The sequence below is a fragment of the Crocodylus siamensis genome, chromosome 1 (genome assembly GCF_052110815.1).
Source record: "Crocodylus siamensis isolate JL-2025a chromosome 1, ASM5211081v1, whole genome shotgun sequence".
Classification (NCBI taxonomy): Eukaryota; Metazoa; Chordata; order Crocodylia; family Crocodylidae; genus Crocodylus; species Crocodylus siamensis.
In genome coordinates this window covers 353,827,705-353,851,706 of record NC_143395.1, presented here as the reverse complement: position 1 = coordinate 353,851,706, position 24,002 = coordinate 353,827,705, and positions in this window count along the sequence as shown.

Here is a 24,002-nt window from a genome sequence, read left to right as displayed (position 1 = left end):
GCAAGACCGTTTCAGGCTGGACATAAGGAAAAATTTCTTTACTGTCCGAGCCCCCAAGGTCTGGAACAGCCTGCCAGTGGAGGTGGTTCAAGCACCTACATTGAACACCTTCAAGAGTAAATTGGATGCTTATCTTGCTGGGATCCTATGACCCCAGCTGACTTCCTGCCCTTCAGGTGGGGGGCTGGACTCGATGATCTTCTGAGGTCCCTTCGAGCCCTAATGTCTATGAAATCTATGAAAAACATTTAAATTGCATTTCGGTGAACCTTTGTTTGTGTCTGTGACAGGGAGTTGTCTCAAGGCCAGTCACAACATTGTTCTGCTCACCTGTCTAGGGAAATCTGCCCACCTGACTTGCTTACCTTGCTTTTGTTGTAATTAACAAATTGTTTCTGGGCTGGAGGCTGCCCCTTTAGTGCCCTAATACCAAGGGCAAAATACATGGCTCTGACCTTCCCTTTAGCATGTTCTATGCCTCATAGTTGTTATACTAATATTATCAGCTCTGTGCGCCTTTCTGGTGCCGGGCCCTCCAGCCCCTGTGTCTCTGCACCCCTCTGGCATTGGGCCCTCTGGCCTCTGTGTCTCTGTGCCCCACTGGCACCAGGCTCTACATAATAAGGTGCCCCACCCACTTGGCACTAATGAGGCCTCTGCCTTCCCTTATAGCCTCATCTTAAAACCACCAGCACAAACGATAACACAGGCATAAGCTCCTGGGCTACAACACAACAATAACAAGGGAAACTGTGTTCTGCCCTTTTAAGAAGGCAAAATTTCCACTTTAGGACAGCTCATCTTCTAGCCTTGAATACTTTGTAGGATCCTGGAGCTTTAGTCCTTATAGGCAGCAAAGCAGTCTCTGGGTAGCCATTTAAGGCTGGGCTTCTTCCCTTGGCAGTCTCCAAAAAGACAGTGAACCCTGCTAGCTCCAGCCCTGAGTTTATATGTCCCCAGGGCCCTGCCTCCTCCTGGTCATCTGACTGCCTGCAGGTGGTGGTCAATTACCTCACTGGGCTGTTGCTCAGGCAACCTGAAGCTGTGGAACTCTGCCTAATTTGCAGGCCTCTCTGGCCAGGGTGCTTCAGCCCTTAAAGAAGCAGGCATATCTTTGTGCCCTGCTACACTATCTAACATATCTGGACTCCTTTCTGTCATTTATGACCCAGATACCTTATTCTGGGTGGACCCAAACCCTCAGACAGACCACAACTTCTTCAGTTTGATAATAGATAAATTTTATTGATACACAGTGATAGAAGATAAGAATAATGCAGGCAAGGCAAACAAAATAACACCCGCCTCCCCAATTCTATTTATCTATTTATCTACCAGTTCCAGGGGTCCCAGAGGAAAGGTATGGCTGGCCAATATGCAAGTGTTATTCTGTCATTCTTTCTTGAATGTCAGCACTCTTGGAGGTCCAGGGCTGAGAACTCCGCCTCCTCACCCTAGTGGGGTGGGTGAGATGGGCTGGTGGTGTGCCTGCTGTCCAAGGTGGCCTGGAGACCCCTTGCTGCTCTAAAATCACTTCTTTTGTATTCTTTCTCCTGTGATGACTCTTTATTTCCTGGCATCATTGATTGGTCTCCCTGTAGCTGTCATGCTGTTCACATTTTTTCTGTCAGCATAATTCCTTTGTTTCCACAAGCCCATCTCATGCATACATCTTACTTTGGTCATTTACTGATGTCTTAATTTGGGCATGCCCTAGCCTCCTAATTTCTTTTCTTTTCATGTGTTCTTGAATACTGTGTTCTTAAATAATTCCCCAATTTTTTAAATATTTGATCCTTGGAAGCCAGGTTGACCAGCTGACTAAATTGGACAGAACTAGTTGAACCCAAACTTCACTGCAGAAGATTAAATTTGATTTTTTAAATTTTTTATAATCTATTGTCATCATAATCCTCATCCTCAATTTATGACTTATGCATCATTGCCTGTTCCAACTTCAAAAGCTTTCAGACCATTGTTTTCATCTTCTTTCCTCCCTTGTAGATTGTAACTGAAATTTTTGACATGGGTGAGCAACTAAACCCCATGATCTTGCCTCTGGATCTGGCCTCCAGAATAAAAGATTTAATTTATATAGATATTCCAGAGACATTTGTTGAATCTATTTAAATTCTCTTTCCTAGTAAATTTCTTCTAAGTAAGTATTTAAGATTACAAATGAAGATTCTGAAATCAAAACAGACAAGGTAAATGGAGGGGTCAATTTCTATAAGGCACATTACACTTCTACATGTTGCAATTAATGTGTTAATTGCATCATAGATGGACAGGGTGTTACATGTGCTCCAATTTAAGGTGACATGAAATAGGAAATGAATCACAAATATATTCTACATATAATATAGAACATTTTGGTGGCTGGTCTGTATGGTTCCTTAAATATAATGTATGGCTGGGGGTGAACAATCATCTGATTGTCAGACCTGGCCTGAGGCTGCAAGGAGAAGCATTTCCAGGGATTTAAAGGACTTTAAACACCTGCATTCAGCAGCTCTGGCTGGGCTGCCACAGGGAGTTTAAAGACACTAGGGGAATTTCCTTTCAGTTCCCCTTGCCGGGTGCCTGCCACTTTCAGGGCTTAGAGTGGCAGCTGAACAGCCTAAAGGTGCAGGCCACCTCTGATGAGGCACTCACATGACCGACCACAGGAGAGCCATGGGGTTAGAGGAGGGGGCTGAGAAGCCTCTATTTTAACTCAGGTCCTCAAGGCTGAGCCAGCAGTTTGCTGCTGGCAGCCACAAGAACGTAACCTGGCTGAGCTGCTGCTCATGCAACATCCTTGGAGGTAAGGGCAGGAGACTCCTGGTCCTGGGGTATGACCAAAAACTACACCCTTCTGAGGAAGGATGGCCTGGCAGGACTCCCCATGGTGGGGTAGTTCCCCAGAAATGCTAGGCCACTTGCCTCCACAGTGAAAGGCAGGTAGGGTCACCTTATAACCCCAGATACCACTACCCAGTGGGTAATTTTAGAAGGTGGACAGTCATGTGGGGCCAGGCATGCCTAGAGAGAAGCACCTGAGCCATTGGGGGTGCAAGACCACAGTGGCCCCAGCAAAGAGACAGGCCTATGAGCTGAGGCCCATACATAATAGGGTGCACAGTAGTGGGCTGAAGGATTGCTTTAGGGCACAGAGTAGAGATTGTGTGGCCTGAAGGACTGCACAAGGGCTGGCTCCAATGGTTTTAGAGTATCTGCCCCAATGAGGGGACAGGAGTGGAGGTCCCTGGGAAGGGGCAAGTGTTGATAGATGAAGACCTTCATGAGAGGGTGATTATGGATCCTCCATGAGAATAGATTATGGATGTCATCTGTGAGGCATGAGACACAGTAAAGGGAAGTTAGAGCTGTGTATACTGCCCTGGGTATTGGGTCATACAATGGGCAGCCTCCCCGCACTTTAACATGCAATTTTAAAACAACAAGTCATGGCAGGTGAGACAGGGCAGACTGTCTTAGACAGGTGGGCAGGCCAATGTTTAACTGGCCTGTCACACTCTGATTCCTCAAACCCAGCAGCCTGGCCAGGGTTTTAGCAATCAGCTTATGTACAATGGCAGGAGGTACAATAGTTGAGATTTAGGATCATAGAATCATAGAACCAATGAGTCGGAAGGGACCTAGACAGATCATCTAGTCTGACCCCCTGCCATGGGTAGGAAGGAGCACGGGGGGTGGCAGGGGTCATAAGACCCCAGCCAGGTGCCTGTCTAGTCTCCTCTTGAAGATTTCCAGGGAAGGTGAGAGCACCACCTCTCTGGGAAGCCTATTCCAGGCTCTGGCCACCCTTACCGTGAAGTAGTTCTTCCTAATATCTAACCTAAACCTATCCTCCCTCAGCTTGTGGCCATTGTTCCTGGTGACTCCAAGGGGGACCCTGGTGAACAGACTTTCCCTGAGTCCCCGCTGGTGGCCCCTGATAAAGTTGTAGGCAGCCACAAGATCCCCCCTCAGTTTCCTCTTGCGGAGACTGAAGAGATTCAGGTTCTTCAGCCTCTCCTCATAGGGCTGGCCACGGAGGCCTCAACCATATGAGTGGCCCTCCTCTGGACCCTCTCCAGGTTCTCCACGTCCTTCTTGAAGTGCAGGGCCCAGAACTGGACACAGTACTCCAGCTGCGGCTTGACCAGCGCCTCATAGGGGGGGAGCAAGACCTCTCTGGATCTGTTAGTGATGCCCCTGTTGATGTATGACAGGGTGCGGTTGGCTCTGCCTATTACTTCATTGCACTGGCGACTCGTATTCATCCTGGAGTCAATCCTGACTCCAAGATCCCTCTCTGCCTCTGTGCTGCTGAGAGGGTCAGCCCATAACCTGCAACCATAATGCTGGTTCCCTCTACCCAGGTGCAGCACCCTGCACTTGTCCTTGTTGAACTGCATCCTGTTCAGATCCACCCACTTCTCTAACCTATCCAGGTCTGCCTGGATGTGGTCCCTGCCTGCCGGTGTATTCACTTTACCCCACAGCTTGGTGTAATCAGTGAACTTGAACAGGGTGCTCTCCACACCCTCGTCCAGGTCGCTAATGAAGATGTTGAACAGCACTGGCCCATGGACCAAGCCCTGGGGGATTCTGCTGCCCACACCCTCTCAGGTCGACATTGACCCATCCACCACCACCCTCTGGGTGCACCCTTGGAGCCAGTTTGCCACCCATGTGACTGTGCATTCGTCAATGCCGCAGTCCCTCAGTTTGCCCACCAGAATTGGGTGGGACACTGTGTCGAAGGCCTTCTGGAAGTCCAAGAAGATGACATCGACTTCCTCCTTCCCATCTAAGCTCTTTGTTACCTGGTCATAGAAAAAAACTAGGTTAGTCAGGCAGAATCGGCCTTGCATGAACCCATGCTGGTTACCCCTCAACATCACTTCCCCTGCAGGGCTCTCACAAATGTGGCCCTTGATAATTTTTTCAAAGACCTTCCCCAGGATAGAAGTGGGGATGACTGGCCTATAGTTGCCAGGCTCTTCCTTCCTCCCCTTCTTGAAAATAGGGACCACATTTGCCCTTTTTCAGTCCTCCGATCTCATTAAATGAATGTGTGCCAGGGCCAAGGACTAATACAAAGCTGTGTTATGAAACATAATAAAATAATATGTATTTTGCTAAAAAGTTGCTGCATTACTTCTCCCCATTTCCTTCTGCTGTGTTTTATCTTCATCACTTTTACACAAAAGAGCTCTTCAATAGTATTCTCTGGCTGCTTGCCACAATCATGATCTAGGTCTCAAACTAAAATGCCTCAGTCTATGTTTAAGCACTTGCGTCAACACATCTAGATGCAGATTTCTAATTCTAGGCATCATGAAAATTGGGTTCTTTAATATACTTTTACAAAGTTAAAGTAGGAAATTTAGGCATGCTTCTATTTGCCCTAATATGTTCTTTTAAATATCATCACCTTCTTTTACGTGTCTATCATATGCCTCTTTGTGCCTAGAAATGAAGTGAAAGTGATATATAAAGAATATTTTTTATGGACAAAAACACTTGTCATGTAAGGACTTGATGTTTCAACTTGGTATCACAACGTAGTTTTGTATTAATTTGTATGCTTAATATCATTGACTTTGTATCCTTTTTAATTTAAAGTGAACTGGTAGTGAATGATCTTTTTCATGTTGTTTTGTATAATAAAGCATCGATAATTTGCTTCTGCTTTTTTTCTTTGTCTTTTCCCCATTGTATTGATATAAAGAAACAGCTCTGAAACAATTGCATTGTTTGGAAATTGTCATAGTTCTGGGTGTCCCACTGCCACACACTTTTATCCATCTTCTTATTAATTACAGTTTATACTTTTTCAATTAAGTTCTAAAACAGTAATGATCTTCCTGCAGCAGTTGATTATACTACAGCTATGGGATTCCCTCTGCTTGGTAATGTATGTGAGAAGGTCGGGGATAAAAGGGTTAATGTATTATCCTTTCTTAAGTACTGCTTTTTATTCTTAACAAACAAAACACTTTTTCCTGAATGCATTTTTCATGTAACCCTTTGCTAATACCATTATTTCATTCCAGGTTAGATGATTTAGGTATAGAGAAACATGCACATTACCTGCAATATTTTATGTATATTTCTTTTTTTACAGAATCCTTTGAATCACTGCTTTGGTAACTTTGTTGCTTCTGTGTTTTGCAGCACAGCAGAATAATCAAATTCAATGGCTGCGCAGTAAGTGAAACTATAAAAGACTGTGCTTACTAGGAAATCTCTTGTCACAAATGTATTATGTTCAGTTCTTCTCCACTGCTATCAGAAGTAGACCTGTATGAATAATTGATTCATCACTTTGGTGCCCAAGCCTAAATATTGAACAGCAGCAACAGTGGGAACAATAACAAAAAGAAGGGGAGAAAAAAAACTGCTCTGGATGAACCCAAAACATATGCTTTGACTTGTTTTCTCATTGAATTGCGGGGGAAAAAAGCCTTGAGTAAACAACATTTCCCCTCCCCCTGGCAACCTCCAGTGAGGTGGAATTATTATTGTTCAACTATTTTCTTTTTTCTTTTTTTCTTTTTGTGAATTCTGGACATGTGTTTAGTTACTTAGAGCCCAGTTCTCAAACTTATTAAATACCATTTAATGCTCTTGATTGAAATGAAGAGTAGAGAAGCAAAGTTCTCCTCGACATCTATGGAAGAAATATTGATTTTTATGGGGGCCTCTGAAGGGAAACTAAGCCAATCTAAGCAGTTCAGTTTTTATACAAATAGGCCATGTCAGAAATACTCAGGAGTTCTGCTTTTATTGTTCATGCTTCTGAAGAACAATTATATAGAAAAGACTCACTTAAATCAAAAAGAACTTTTGATTTAGAACTAGCTTTTATGCTTAAACATATAATAAAATAATGCAATAAAACTCTGGACAGAAAACAGGCAAGTCAGAAACTTACTATATAGGTTCTGGAACAGTCATATTTCCCATCTTATCTTGGCAATTGGATGTGCCAAAGTTGCAGCTTCAGGGAATTTCCTATCTTCTGTGAAAAGTGATTTAACTAATTATTTTTTTCAAAAAGAAGCTTTTTTTTGTTCCATTGGGGTAGCATCCTGATATTCCTCATATCATTACTTATATATTTTCTACTTTATTTTAAAAACTGTTATTTGTAAACTTTACCTGTCTTAGTTACCTGTTTATTATTCCTGGTATCTCCACATATTTTCTATTTCCATGAGTTATAAAAACTGTTTCTGTAGGTAAAGTTCTTGATTTGTAGACTTCAGACTTTAATATACTTCGTGTTTGTTTATTTTTTAAAAACAATGGACGGTCTAACAACTTCATTCAGAATACCTCTTGTCTTCTCATCTGTCTTTGCAGAAATGTATAGTAGTCTGCTGTTTTCTTTTTTCCTTGTTTCTTGTCTTGCACTCTGTGCACTCTTAACTTAATTATTCACTCAGTTCTCTACTCTTTGATTCATTATCTAAGCAGCCCATATTAAGTAAAAAACATGTTCTCCCTTACAACTTCTCCTATGCAGAAAGTAACTTGAAATTGTAAAATAAATCATCCTTAGTTCAGATCCTCAGCTCTTCAGTTTGGCCATAATTTTTTTGAAGTCAGTGGAGCTCATTAATTGAAGATAATGGAGCTGTACCACTTACCACCTTGGGATCTAGTTATTTAATCAAAAATGTTATAGCAATTTTTTTCTAAAACCCTATTCTCTTCTCACAGGTATACCAATTAGACATTTGGAAACCCTAGCAAACCTCATAATTTTCACTTCAAATATTCCCAATAATTCAACATTACATAGAACAGCATGTAAATTTATCTTTAAAGCTCTAGACTTACTCTTATTATTCATTTTGGGTAACACTTTACTCTGTATGTGTTCCATCTATTTCTATGGCAACTTAAGTAAGGGTGTCAAACTGGCCCAAGGATTGTAATAGAAGGTTCAATTTGCCTACCTCCAGGTCTTCAGAAAAATCTTATTTGACTGGTAGAGCAGTGGTTTTCAATCTGTGCTTTGTGGGCCCCAGGGGTCTGCAAACCAGGTATAAGGGGTCTGCAATTAACCCCTTAGACCTGGTGGGTCCATACTTCCATTCAAAATTTCCAAAGGGGTCTGCATCTCCACTTAAATTTTTTTAGGGGTCCACAAGTAAAAAAGGTAAAAAACCACTGATAGAGAATTGTAGACCCCTGTGTTATTCACAGACTAATTTGCTCATTCTGTCCTTAAATGGTTGAGGGAAGTAGCCCCTGTAATGGTAGAACACTCTAAGTGTCTCCATTATTCTCCCTTGAAGGAACCATTGATTTTTAATGCAATTACTTCCTAAATCTATTACTGGGGTATTTGTTTAATTTACTAGTAACTTGTAGTCCTTGCATGCTAATATATTTATTAACCTCTGGAGGCCTGTGGGAGTCTCTGATAATGAAAGCGCAGGAAAAATTCAAACCATTTGGCCCTTTAGCTTGTGCAGTGTAAAGCAAGCTACGCTGAGGGAATATATAAAATATATAAGCTACGCTGATGCCGATAATATATAAGACCTTCCATATTTCACCTAAAGGGCTAGAGAGAAACTACAAAGAACTAGAAGGATGTTTGGAATATTCTAGGCTGCTTCTTCCAGTCCTGCCTGTTTCTCCCTTTCTCATCCTGACTTCACTGATGAAAAGGGAGACCTGCTGATTGCTATTATTCTCCTCTCCCTGTTAATCTGTTAATAACTCCTCGTTTGACACAGTCACATTGGAGAGATGAGCAGAGGAGTGGAAATGTGTTAGATTCAAGCCTCCTCCTATCATCACATTAATTCCCTGGTCCATCTAATCACCTAGTAAGAAGTAAAGTATAACCTTAATAACTTATTTGTAATATTTGATATAGGAACACTCAGAAAAGTCTGATAGTTATTGCAGATTAGTACTGATCAAAATATGTTTCAATGAATTCAGATGACAAATTTAATGCATTTCATTTTCAGTAAATATTTTTTCACTCTTCACCCACAATATTCTGAAACTTATTTATAAAATCTAGTTGACATCTCATTTCATTTTCTTGGAGGAAGAAATCTATCTTTTTATAGTTAGTACAGTGCATAGAATCATGGGTCCTGATATTGACAGGAGACCTTTGAATACAGTATAAATGCAAGTTAATATTATTAACCTGGGTCAGGGTTAAAATGATCTCTCTATATTTCTAAAGTTAGGAGGTTGGATGCCTACCCCTGGAGAAAGTTTCAAATGATCTAGTTAGACACCTAGCACTGAGTCAATAGAGAGACCTCTTAGATGCCTAAAAGTGATTTCAGGGTATAGGCTGTAGCCATATTGGTCTAAGGACATAGGGAGACAAGGTTCTTAGAATAAATTCGATGTCTTTTATTACAAGAACTCACATAGCTGGAAATTTTTTTCTTTTCAAGCTTTTAGATATAAACACCCTGTCAGGCTGAGGAACCTTGTGCAGTTGATCAGTGCTCTTCCTGGATGGAATGGAATAGAATATTGGATTCACCCAAAGAACCTTGTTGGCCTAAAAGTGAATCAGACTTATGCCTCTAAGTTCTCCATCGAGACTTAGCAAGCATCTCATAGAGCAATTCAGACAAGCCTGCTAATGTGTACAGGTGGACAGAAAGGCTATGTGAAACAGCGGCATTTTGTTTAGACTTCTGTTTTGCTGTTTGAAGAGACAGTGTTTTGTTTTGATGTTTTGTCAAATTTTGAAGCACTGTTCTGTTTTGTTTTGTCGAAACTGTTCTGCTGTTTTGATGTTTTGCCCATAGGTGATAATGGGGAATCGCAAAACTGCCTATAACTGTCATTTCTTGTTTGATTTGAATGAACACCTTGGGGATGGTAGCTTTGCTGAAGCCACAAAGCCTATTATGTTTCAAGGAGATAGGTGTGGGGGTTTCTGGGAAACTGTACCTGAAAGTCTTGAAAGCGAAACTCATGTCAGTCTAAGTATGAAGGCACAGCAGGGTGAAAACAGCAGGCCTAGTACCACTTCTGAGGCCATGAAGCCTGTTTGTTTCAAGGAGATAGGTGCAGGGGTTTCTGGGAAACTGCATCTCAAGCTGCTGATAAGCAAAATTTATGACGTGTGACTTTCTCTGTATGTTAAGTTGTGCCCTCACTGGCGCTGGAGCCTCTACACAACACGGTAGTGTGCCCCAATGAGGTCCCCCCCTCCCCTACAGCCTCAGTCCGGTCCACCACTTTACATAACAGGTAAGTAGCACAGTAGCACTAGCATCTCAGGCAGCCAAACTGTGACAAAACCTTTCTTTCCTCTCCTTCAGGAGCTTTTTCTCTAGCAGCTGCCAAAGAACTCTCCCTGCCAGCCCCAGCCCCGGGGCTTAGATGTACCCAGGGCCCTGGGTCCTTCCACTCAGCTGACCAGGGACAGGTGCTAGGGGTCAAGGTTGTAGCCACATTGGTCTAATGGCCTTGGCACTGGCAGACAAGGTTCTTTGGGTCATTCTGGTATCTTTTAGTAGACCACCTAAATAGTTGGACAAATATATCTTAGCAAGCTTTCAGGTTGAAAATCTTTTTGTCAGGCTGAGGAAGCACATACAGTTGGTGTGTATGCACTTCCTGGATGGGAGGAATAGTAAAGAAGCCAGAGACTGGCATGCAATGCAGGCAAGAAATGCAGTCAGTGAAAATGGAAATGGAGGTGTCGGGGGTGTGGGACAGGCTGGGGTGGGGTGGGGGGAAAGGGTATGTAGCAGGTGAAAGTGGAGAGGTACCTGGGGAGCCAGATGTCTGGCAGGTTGTAGTGTGTCAAAATTCCAATGTCTATATTGAGTCCATGGGTTTCTGTACCTAGGAGGCTGAAGTGCAGTTCATAGGCTCGTTTGTGAAAAGTGGTTTGTAAATTCAAACAAGCACTGAACCTCGCTAACCTCATCACCAGAAGCCAACTTCCTAGAGCCCAAAACACACCAAATGGATCCAGGCTATGGCACGACAAGACATGCAAAACCTGCCAAAAATATTTCCAGGGTGGAGATATCTTCACAATACAATACATATCTCTATCATAGGAGATGCCAAGCAACAACTGTACACCAGAATGAGTGCACACCAAAAATCTATCAAAGACAAGAACAGAATGTTGGCTACGAAGGACCAACTCTTGGGATCATCATAAATTGTAGTTTATTGGATGGGATGTGAAGTTAGCAATAAAATCATAAATGCAAACTTTGAGTTATGAGGGGTACTGGTCATCTTAGCGCACATGCACTCACTCATTTAAACCCATGTCATTTAAAACCATGTAGTATAAATCCATAGCTGCTGTAGCTATTGTGAGAGCACTGGTGTCACTATAGCTACCTATTCAAGGCCCTGGAGTCTGCTGTCAATGGTCAGCTTCCTTCAAGGCGCCTGCTTGTCCTTTTGTTTCGGTAGGTCAGGTTCTGGATGACAGGGCACCACTGAAGGTCACATTTCATTACCTTTTATCCATTTCTGGCAGACTTGTGTGATCCCTCAGCCTCATCTTGGCTGCCTATTCCAGAGGTCACTGTCTTACGTGGGTTTTGAGTAGTACATGGCATCTGTTAGTCACAGGGGTCTCTGCTTGCTGGTACCTGAAGTTCTGGGAATCTACCCTTGACTTACTGACTTAATGTCTGTATTGTCATGGGTTACAGGAATAGTCAATATAGTGGGTGCTCAGTTCCAGGAATCAGTTTCTTGGCTTGATTAACTTTAAATGGCTTGTAGAGTAGAGTTTTATAATGGTAAGTTCCTCTGGCTAGGCTATTGTCAATTAACATCCAGAGGTACCTGGTTTGTCATTCATACTCACATTCATTCAAGGGACTGCCCAATATAGCAGATGTTATCACTTTACAACTACAATTTCAGTGCAGTTTTTAACAATAGTCCAGGGTGTAACTTCATTTTACAGGGAGTATATTCCTTAAGGGTTTAAAAGTATAAAATATAAAATACAACATGCCTTGGTAAAGACGAGACAGATGAAATATAAAAATGCACTGTGAGAAATATATAAAAATGCAATGTGAGGTAGTGAGGATCAAAGGCTACTGGGGACAGTAAGTGAGTTAGGTTAACACTAGGATATATTTACAGTATTTGAAGTGGATATTTTAATTTTTTTGTTTTCTTTAGTGACACTAAGCTTAATTGATATGTAGTTGTAGTTTGTAGGTTTCTCCTACAGAAAGCCACTTCAGCTTTCTGGCTTGCTCTGAGCCTTGCCACATCCATGCAATGAGTGTGCTAGGTCTCTGCCAATACTTAGAAGAAAAAAGAAATGAACAAAATGGGGGTGGGGATGGTGCAGGATAGAATGGGCTTCTGTTACATCAATGTCCAGAAGAGAAATGTACAAAGGGGGCTTTGTGCTACAAGAACACTACCTGTCTCCAATCTCTCATGCTTGATGCTCAAAGGGAATCTACAAATCACTTTCCACAGACAAGCCTATGAACTGCACTTCTTCAACCTCCTAGGTACAGAAACTCATGGACTCAATATAGACATTGGAATGCTGACATTACAACCTGCCGGACATCTGACACCCCAGGTACCTCTGCACTTTTACCTGCTACATCCCCCTTTCCCCCTACCCTAACCTGTCCCTCACCCCCTGACACCTCCTTTTCCATTTTCACTGATTGGCTTTCTTGCCTGCTTTGCATGTGAGGCCAGCCTCTGTCTTCTTTATTCCTTCCATCCAAGAACAGCACACACATCAACTGCAGGTGCTTTCTCAGCCTGACCCAGGATTTTTGAACCCAAAAACTGGCATCCCAGGCAGCTAAGCTGAGCTCACCAAGATCCTCACAACTCCATTGCAACCAGCAAGCCTCAAGCCTGTCAAAGATGTGACGGGTCTGGGTTTTCCCCAGCCAGGACTGTGTGAGTGCCTGTGGTGGCTACAGGTTATAGCACCTCCTACCCACCTTTCACCAGGAAGATCCTCGGACCTGCCATTTTCTGGGGCTGCCATGATGGTGGCAGTTCCACCAGGCCTCCTGACCCTGGAAGAGTGCAGTTTTAATGGTCATACCCAGGACCTGCAGTCTCCTCCTTCCCCATAGCCCCAGCTCATACATCCAAGCTGATCCTGGCATGGGAGCTCAGCAGGGATATGGTCTTCCCCTGCTGGCTGGTGATGCAGTGAGTGCTACCTCCACCTCTGAGAGTAGGCCATTAAATGGTTTAAAAAAAAAAAGAAATAGGTGGGGACAGAGTGAGAAGGGTCACTCACTCCATCAGCAGATGGAGCTTGGGGAACCCTAGCAGTGGGAGGTTCACCTTGAGGAACACCAACTGCTCCACCAAACCAGGATCCAAGCAGGTGCAGTGAGGTGTCACTACATCCTCAGCAATGTTGAACACCGTGTCACTCAGAACACTGATTGGTGGACAGGAGATGTGTTCCTGGACAACCGTCACCAGATCCAGCCACATCCAGCAACAATGTGCTCAGTAGGCTAAGGAGTCACACAGCAATGTGCCCCCTTTCTGTCCACCTTTCCCCTACTGTTCCAGGGTGGCCTGCCTCTGCTTTGGGGGGACAGGGTGAAAGGTGGACAGAGCTGGATGTCCTGGACACTGATCGCCTATGGGAAATCTAAGAGGTGGAGGGTTGTTAGTCCTCCTCAGACAGCCAGGACTTTTTGTGTGTTATTTCTTAGGGGTGGATTTTGGGGTCAGGGATATATATAGAGTTACACCCCACCCTCATATACCCTATAAATACACAGAGGCTCCAATAAAGTTTGAAAGTATATTATAGACTCATGATCACAACAAAACACAAGATTAATAGTAGGAAACATACATAATATCAAGCATTAACTATATACACTGGTTATAGTTATACACCATAAATAGACCAGCCAGGGGACAGCAAATGGCAGCATCAGGGTCTTCATAGGCTCACTGAGATGGAGTGACAGTCAGGCCCTCAGTCTTTTCCCTTAGAGGGTACTCAGACTGACAGTGAGATGATAATTACCAATCCAATGGATGATCGAGGTCCCAATTCAATAACGCTTTTACAGATTGTCCTGGGGGGATGAACCAAGCCCCAGTGTCATGGTTGGCCGGGGTGGCAGATTGAACACGGAACAGGTGGGATTATTGGCGAGAAGGTCTGAGGTATGAAACTCGTGGTGGTTGCAAACAAGGTGATTTATTGACTTACACTTTGATGCGTAGGTACAATGTCTTCAGTTACAGTTAAACAGATATACACAATGAAGGGGTCTGTTGGCCCACAGGGTTCACCAGAAAGCCCTTGCTTTCTACCTCTTACGGGATAGGTGCGGCTGCTTACTGGCTAGTCCTAGGGCTGGTCAACAGCTCATCAGTGGGGTACAAACAGACAAACTGTAACACGGGGAATATGTTGAACGAACAATGTCGTGACGCCAGTCCAAGGTGGACAAATGGGTGGTCCAACGTGAAGCCAAGGTCTAAAGCCAAGATGTGAAGCAGCAGAGATGCGATCGAGGTACGTAGGGATGATCCAAGTCATAGTTAATTATCGATGCCGATATTCGAAAGCCAAAAGATCGATACGATACGAGATAATGAAGTCGAAGAGGAAGACGCTACGATCCGTATGGGAGGAGACCAACAGGCCAAGGGGCCTTACGGGCCTTACTGAGGAACAGTCCCTGAATGAACAGCTTCTGTCTTCAGTCACGCGGGTCTCTCTCTCTCTGAACACCAACAACGCCTATGCCAATCACCAAGGCCCACACCAAGGTCGGGGCTCACAAGCTTTTATAAGAATTCTGTGGCTGATCAAATCGCTCGCTCATGGAATTTTCTGGTCAAATTATGTCATGCTGCAGAAGGACTGAGCATGCGTCAGATCAGGTTCTGCGTACGACTGAGCATGTGCAAGCTGAAAAGTAGGTCATGTTTGAGTGACAGGCCCAGTGGTCGAGCAGGGGGCAGGCTCTGACCATGCTATGGAATTTTCCACTAGCCTAGGCTGTCTGCACATGTCAGAACCAACTCTCTGTATTGGCAGCACACATATCCAAGATTTTACTTTGACACAGATAAGTATCCAATTATAATCTAATTCAATAGGTCACCCCTCTCTCTTTCTCACTGCTACATTCACTGCTCATATACCTCAGACATGCAGGTATGATCACCAACCAAGTAAACTTGCACACCATTCAAACCTCAAGTACTCTCAAGCATCCATATTCCATTCGCATGCTAAATTATGCATCAGGTTTCCTTAAATACTTACCAAAATCACACCATGTGTCAGTCATTCATTCTTCTCACCAATCATACTTCTGTGCACATGACACCCTACTATTGTGCTCTCAGCACTCAGGTGTAGCACACGGCACTCTACTGGACTACACCAGCTACTGTGCATGCTCCTCAGACATAAGTGGGTCACTGACAACATCAAGGTGGAAAGTTTATCTATTCTAGAACCTTCCCACCTCTAATCAGTGTGCACATGCTCAGGACCACATCTCATGTTATGGATCACATCCAACAGGGGGCTTTGGAGCAAGAGGGGACTTGCCTTTGGGCATGCTCCCACTTGTGCCAGGCTAAGGAGGAGCAAGGCAAAGGGGTGCTGCCTGCAGGGGTGCATCAGCATTCCCATGGTGCTCATGTGTTTTTTTTCCTTGCCTCAGCTGGTTTTGGCTCAGCAGTTCAGGCAGACAGCATATGTGGGATCATCTGTGACCTCAGAATAATCCCAGACCACACTATCCGCTCACTTCTGGGGTGGGTGTGCATGTGTGGATGCTGCCTTTTTCCCCTCCTCAGCAGGCAGAGGCACAGCAACAGGAAGAGTGTACTCAGCTGAGCCACTTGCCTCTGCACCCTTCACCTCAGCCTCCTCCAAAGTGCCTTCTGGGGAAGGAGACTTGGCTTTAAGGGAAATTTTAGGGTGTGGAGCACAACTTCAGCTGATTCCCCCTCCTTCCACAGAATTCCCCTTGCTATGGTGCAGATCTAGCCTCAGCTCCAGCTCCAGCTCTTCCTCTGTCACTGGAAGGCTCAGCATGGGAAGTGAAATGGGAGTGGAAGAGACTGTCATGCTGGCGCTGCTGCTTGTTGTCATGGTGGTGATGCGGGGGGTTATGGCTGGTGCTCTTGGTGGGAATGCAGATTCAGGCACAGGCAGTGTCACTGGCACTGCTCCCCTCTCTTTGTTACTTCTGGAAGCCTCATCCCTGCTAGTTGTAGGAAAGAGGCTGCGTCTCATCTTGGAGGGGAGGGAGCTTACAGCTCTCCCTCTACCCCCCTTCTGTCCCTCCCCGAAGACTTGCTAGCTGCCTTGCCAGCATGCTCCATGGTGTGTTTCACAGTATGTTCTCCTTGGTGTGCTGGAAAGTCTGTGTGTTTTTCTGTAATGTAATCTGATTTATGTAATATATGTAGATAATTGTATGTAATGTACATATGTGTGTATTTATGTAATAAATCAAATATATAAATGTACGTGATGTCCGAGGTGGCCAGGGGGATGGGCCTGCGCTTCAACATTGCCAAGTGCACCTCCCTGCACATTAATGGCAGGCAGAAGAGCTGCATCCTGGACTCCACCCTCATGATCCAGGGCCAGGCAATGAGGCACCTATGTGATGGCGAGGCCTACTGCTACGCGCCGCCTCGGGAAATGCATCGGCTGCACCTGGACCTGGACTGAGGAGTGCCGGGAGCTGAGAGTCTTCCTGCAACCAGCTCCACATGCTGACCGCATCACCGTGACACCCCGCATGAGGACTTTCCTGGAGAGGTTCTTGAAGGGCGCCATCTGAAACAAGTACGCCAGTGACCTGAGGGCCAAACCCGACCAGGGCAAGGTCTTCGACATCACCTCAAAGTGGGATGCTAGTAAGCACTTCATGCCCAGCGGGAGCTTCACGTGCTTTGTGGATTGGTGCTTCCTCCACTGCTCCCACCTCAACTGCCTGTCTCTGAATGGGGCCACGCACTTCGGCCACTGGGATAAGAGGTGCTGACGGTGCGGCTACATAGCAGACACCCTCCCCCATGTGCTGTGCAGCTGCAAGCTGCATGCCAGAGCCTGGTAGCTCTGCCACAATGCTGTCCAGGACCGCCAGGTGAGGGCCATCCCAGCTGCGGTGGGGGAGATGTCCATGAACCGTACTGTCCCGGTCTGCGAAAGCCAGATGTGACCCCACATACTCATCACCAACGAAGAGGCCAAGAAGGTTGTGATCGTGGACATCACAACCCCCTTTGAGAACCAGTGCCAAGCCTTCACTGACACCCAGTCTCGCAAGCGGGAGAAGTATGCCTCTCTGGCTGACACCCTGAGGAGCTGTGGCTATGACGTGACAGTGGAAGCGCTCATTGTGGGAACGCTCAGAGCCTGGGACCCCAGCAACGAGAGTGTCCTGCAAGCCTGCCGTGTCTCCCACCGCTACGCCAACCTGATGCGCTGCCTAGTGGTGTCTGACACCATCCGTTGGTCCTGCAACAGGTACGTGGAACACATCACGGGCCAACACCAGTACTCCAACCCCACCAAACGAGCTGCCGCCGGACCAGACCTGGAGGGGACTGCTTGAATCATCTCCCTCTGCACCAGACAGACCTTCACTTTGAAAGGATTCTTCAACCATGGACGACCTGCTCCACCCAAAGAGGACCCCCGTGATGAGACTCTATATGGACTGCGACACTTCCCTCAAACCACTTCCTCCACCATTGTGGACCATTGTAATGGGTTTGTGTGTATCTATCTCCTTTCTCTCTCAGCATCGCGAACCCCCTCCCTCCCCTTCTCCCTATCCCCCGCCCTTGGGCTTAGTTGGCTAACATTGTATTTCCTGTAACCTAGTTGCGTTCTCCTCCTCACCCCCATCCCTCTATTGTTAGTCCCTCACTCAGGCGATCTGTATTTCCCTACCAACTTTGTTATCTTTCTTTTTAGATTCCCAATCCTAAACATTTACTAATAAAAGTCAATGTGTTCCTGAATAAAATCTATATTATAATATGTAATATATGCTGTGCTTCCCTGGACAGTAAATGGAGTGCACACTGTGAGAGAAAGCACAGATTTTTTTTTTTGTGCGGGGGGGAAAGAATCAAAATAATCTAACAAAAACAAAAAGAGGATTTTTGGGGAGGAATAATTTGAAAGGAATGAATAAATATAATAATAAAATAAAAGAATATAGAAAGCAAAAGATATTGATGAATCCCACTTGCTAGTAACAGGCTAGCAAGTAGGAAATGGTAGTCTTTGTTGTCTGACACTGCTGAGCTGCTGGAAGACACAGCTCAGTAACTGACCCCAAGGCAGAAAGCAGCTCAGTTCAAACTATGCTTCTTTTTATGCTGTTTTTCCATCCTTCACCCAGAGCACTGGGATTGGAAGGGACCTCAGGGAAGGATAACAGTCACTGGCCAGTTGCACAGTCAATATCAGAGCAGTCTTTCCCCCCTCTTCCTCCTTCCTCTCCTTACTTTCTGTTTCCCTGCAAGCAAGCTGAGCTTTAAAACTCAAATGTTTTGAAATTTTCAAAACATTTCAACTGCCCTTATTTCATTTCAAGGCTGTTTTGAAGCCTTTCATTTCATTTCATTTCAATTTCATTGTTTTGAGCTTGAAATGAGTCAAAACAGCATCAAAATGAAACAGCTGGAAAAATTTCGCACAGCTCTAGTGGGCAGTCAGAACTGCCAGTGGACAGGGGTGCCTCTTAACTCTAGTGCCTCTTAACTCTAGGCCTTCCCACAAACTGTTCATTGTAAAGCTTGTTTCATTTACATTTCTGAACATTGTGTTGCACTTCTGTTGTAATCAAGTTTCTGAAGAACAGTTCACAGTGTATCATGATATTGCCCATTTTTTGCCTTATGGTCTAGCGATTAATGTATTTGTCCAGGATGTGGAAGACATGGATTATAATCCATCTGCATCCTGTAGATATTTATAGTCAGATTTGTCACTTCCCAGGATAGTACCTGTTAACAAGTCACTCACCCAGCTCCATCATCGGGGCTAGTCTGTTCCCAAATTCAGGTTTCCAGTCAATTGATTTAACCCGGGGCAATCCTGTTCTCAAACCAAATAAACCAAACAACAAAATAAGCAAATGTGCAAATAAGAAACAAAATAATAACCTGTGGTCTTTTCCCAGACTTGGAGAGGGATAATGCAGGTTCTGTTTCAACTCACCAGCCTCCTCTTTCCCCCTCTACTCTCTTCTAGAGTTTTTAGGCCTCTTTGTGACTTCACCCTTACTGGCTGATCAGTGCCCATGCCATAGACATGAAAATGTTAGGGAACAGGGAAAGAATCAGGGGAAAGGGTGCAGCTACAAGTTACCTAGCCCCAGCTCAGCTCTACATTGCTTAATCCCAGCATGGGTGCAGGCCTAGGAAAAGCCCTTGAGCTCTGCAGGGCAAAACCAGTGGTTCCACAGGCTGCATCCAGCCTGTTGTTGACCCCTGTTTTAGATGGTCATTGGTTTAAAAACAGAAATAAGTCAAAGGCCAGGGATCAGAACAAAGGACTACACCCTGTCAAGGTAGTACCTTAACACTAGGTTATTGATACATGCCTTCTTGGTTGTACAGTGGGTCAGATTTAACTGGAAAGGTGGAAATTGTCCTTTTCCAACAAAACCTAGAGCCTGGTGCTTAGGCAATCTGCATGGGAATTGAGAGATTAGATTTAGATATTCTTTAGAGTGAGGATAGCTAAAACCCAGTTCTTGTAGGCCCTGGGCAAATGCTTTAACCACTAGTGTTTTTGGTAAAAGGTGGGCATTTCCATCAGCACTGTAGCAACATGTTGTCTATTTTTAAGTACCCAGTATGTCTTATCTCAGAAATACAACTAGGTCTTGGGCATTAGATGTAAAATACTAATGAATTCTATTCTGTCTACTGATGAGCCTTTATGGCGTTGTACACGTAGTTGGAGTTTTTCATTCACCAGTTTGGTTTGAAAAGAATCAGTGTGAGTTGTGACATGCAGAAGAGTCTGGTCTGAGTTGCTTCTGAGAATGTGTATGAACCTGATTCATAATGTTCAACTTCAAAATGGAAACACATACTTTGTTCAGGCACTGAATGCATTTGGAGGGTGCTGGTACTAGCCTAATTGGTCTTCAGACTTAGGCCTAAGTTCCCATTATGTTCCGATTCCTACTGAGGAAATTTAACTTTGGCCCTCAGCTAAGCAGGTATGAGACCTCTCATAACTTGCTCTCCTGAAACACTGGCTCGGTTATACAATGTTTCATTGTAAGGCACAACTGAAAACTTTCTGTAAGCCACTGACAGTTTGAGAACTGTTGGCCCACTTCACTACTTGGTTAACAATTTGCATAGTTAAACTTGGTTAAGCAAGAACAATAGGTAAAAATTGAGGGGCATTCATTGAATTGGTTGTATGCAAGATACAGAACTCATTATGACTGGCAACTCAGCTTGTGGAAGAAATGCAAGCTCTGATAAACTGGGTGTAGGTCAGGACCTGTCTGCATTACAGGAGTTTCACTGGCTTAACTAAAATTACTTTGGATCTGTGTAGCCAAACCAGTTCAAACATAAAAAAGATCCTCACAGGAGGTGAGAAGCTCCATTCCAGCTATGAACTGACTGCCCAGAGGAGTTTTCCATCTATTGACTCCTCTGTGAAGTCCTATGAAATATGAACGTTCATTTCTACCCAGGAGAACTTTTACAATCTGTTCTCCAATGCCCAATGAAGGGTGGTTGTGCCTGAAAGCTTGCAATTAAAGATTTTTTTCCCCAAAAAATCTTGTTGGTCTAATAAAAGATATCATCTCTACTATGAGTCCTGATTAACATAAAAAGAGGCATTCTTACTTGTTGTAACCCTCATTTAATTCAATTTAATTTAGATTTTGTGGAGGTTAAATGGGCTAAAGTGATTAGATATTTGAATTGTTTCCATCTTTCCAGTTTTAAAATTTATTAATATTAAACTTTGCTAATATTTAGCAAACCCTCAGGTCTGAGAGATTATTAGACACAGCCATTGGCATAAACAGCAGAAGAATGCAGGCTGGCTGAGGAACTTGAGAGTGCAAAGCTTTTGCTTGGTTTCTAACAGCCACCTTATATCTGTCATTTACTAGCTGTGCTTTATTCTGTCTTCAGTAGATGCATATTGGACCCATATCAGACATTGTCTATTTATTACGTTACAAAGATCATTTACCCGTTTAACTAAACGCATGATTTAAAATAAATTTAATTAAATAGATGCAAAAGGCCACATTGACACTCTTACCTGATAGCTATTCTTAAACCAAACCAACTATACTTACAAATAATTTTGACAGGTTTAACAAAGCTGGTTGAAGAAGATTTAAGTTATAATGGTGGACCTTCCAAGTGTGGACATAGTTTCTGTTATTTAAGTTTTTCCCCCAGCAAAAGAATATCCCATTATTAGATCCTACTCTTTCATGATATGACAGCTGTGGAATTTTGACTAGTTTTGATTGACACAGTTGTTTCTGTTTTAAAGGCTCACTTACAGAGTATGAATTGTCATGTTTTGGCTATGTTTTTATTATCATGTGCTGATGATTTACTTGACAGCTTTCAACTCTAGTGCTAAATTAATGCAATTTATTTCAACACACCAATTTCACAGTTCATGAATATGTGGCTATTATTACTAACTTCTTAGTATAGCTGTGCCTTGAAAATTAAGAGGCAGTATAATTTCCAACAAAAATTATGTAGCATTGGAAAACATAATCTGGATGCAGGAGTTCTTGTTCTGAGAAAGAATTTGCTCACTACAGCAAACTACAAGGTCATGGGGCAAGGAATACTTAAGAAATACATACAGATTATAAAATGCATTTGCAAATAAAAGTACATACTGGCTATTTTTTTAGCTCCTTTGCATTGCTTTAAAAAAGGGAGTGGACTCTTGCTGTAAGCAATCAGAATAGATTTCTTACACTATAAAGAGAGTAGAACTCCTGCAGGAACCACATCTTACCCCCCAGTATACTGGGTATGCTGAATGGGGGCATTATGTATGTCAAAACTGGGACAATTTGTGGCAGTGCAATGCAATGATGATCCCTACTGTTTGTGAAAATGCTATAGATACTGCTCTAACTTAAGGCAGGTCTGGGCCAGCAGAGATCAAAGGGATATAACTGAGTCCTTCGTGCCCTCTGTCTCCCACACTGAACAATCTTAGATATAGGAGAGAACTGTGTCTAAAGGGTGTTTTTAAAATAACAATCAGTCTTTCTGAATCTATCAGTCATTTTGCTGAAAACTAGCATTACTTTTCATATCAGCAGTATGAAACTCTAATGTCAGACTTACAAAGCATTTTCTATCCAACCTGCTAAACTTTCTCTTTAGGATCAGATGAGCTTTCATATAAAACTATGAAACATTTTAATAAGTAGCTTGATTTTCCAAGGTATAAAATGTATTTCTGGGACCTGTACTTGTCCAGCATCTTTGAAGATCAGGCAGAGATTTGAAGATACGTATGCATATAAATATCAAATTAGGTATCTAACATTAGGCATCCAAGCTTGCCATTTATGGCTTATATTGTTTAATTTTTCAGTATTGCATCATGGTGAAAAATACTCATATACAAATGACAGATCTGGGCTTAGCTTACTTATTACTTTTTAAATATTGCAATGTACCTTTTTTACATTTGTCTACATGTATGGGCTAAATCCCAAACATGCTCAAGTGAAGCTCCTCACACAACAATATCATTCTTGAGAGAAAAGTATAAAGCTTCCACTTAAGGATTCCAATAAGGTGAGGTAAGTTAGGGCAAGTGCTAACAAGAAGCACTGATGGGACACTTTAATAAACAAATTACAATAAGTTCTTGAATCTGTTTATTGCAGTAATGCTTAAGGAAGAATCAAGATTAAGGCCATATTTTTTGATCTACTGCTGGATTCAAATATCTGTTTTGGGTTAAATGGCCACATTCATCAGTAAAAATATAGAAATGAAAAATAATTTATATAGTTTTTTAAGACATGTATACAAGATTTGTGCTCTTGATCTTTACTGATTTAATACTATGTAGCCAAAAAGCCACATTCCAATCCTGTAGTGATATAACTGAATATTAAAAAAGTCACTAAACTAAGAGCAAGATATTAGTAAGCTCAGAAACACGGGGATCAAGAGAAGGAGAACAGTGTGCACAAAACTGAAAATAGCAAAGTTTATAAAGAATATTTTTTAACTTTAATTTTCTGTTCTTCCACTATGGAAAATTCCAGAGGAAGCAAATTGTACTGTTACAGAGTATATCATATTTTATTTTTTAAAACATCTAGTTTTATATGCAAATTAGGTGCAACCCTCAGGCTTCCTGTAAGTTGCTAGAACAGCTCCTGGTGCTGAAAAGTTCTGGGCACCCCAGAATTACAGCAACACATTTGACAATGCTCATTTAAAATGCAGTGACAAAAAGTATGTAACAAGAAATTTCTGCCAGCAGCATTCTGTATACTGGCAGTCACATGAAAGATGATGACAGCAAAAAGAGGCCATTTCAACTTCTCATTTCTGCAAACTCACTCATAAAGGAACGAATACGACACAGCTCAGTGCACAGTGTTGGTGCTAGTCCTAAGGAATGGACAATGAAGCATAACCCCAAGTTATAAACAACATGATGTCTGGTGAATGTGTCACCTACTCTATATTATGACAAGCGACATGACTTAACTGCAGGTGTGATTTTCCAGAGTGCTCTGTTGTGGTCTAAGTGCTCCACTTGAAGTCAATAGAAAAATCCTGTTGCCTTCAGAGAGACTAAAATAAGACAGCAAGTGTTGTGGAAATTCCATCCTTACTCTATGCCAACAAAATTTAGAGCTGGTTTGCACACTTTTTTGTATAACAATTTTGGTTAATTTTTGGTGCAATATTTTTCAAAATAATTATACTCCTGTAGTCCTTATAAAGGATAC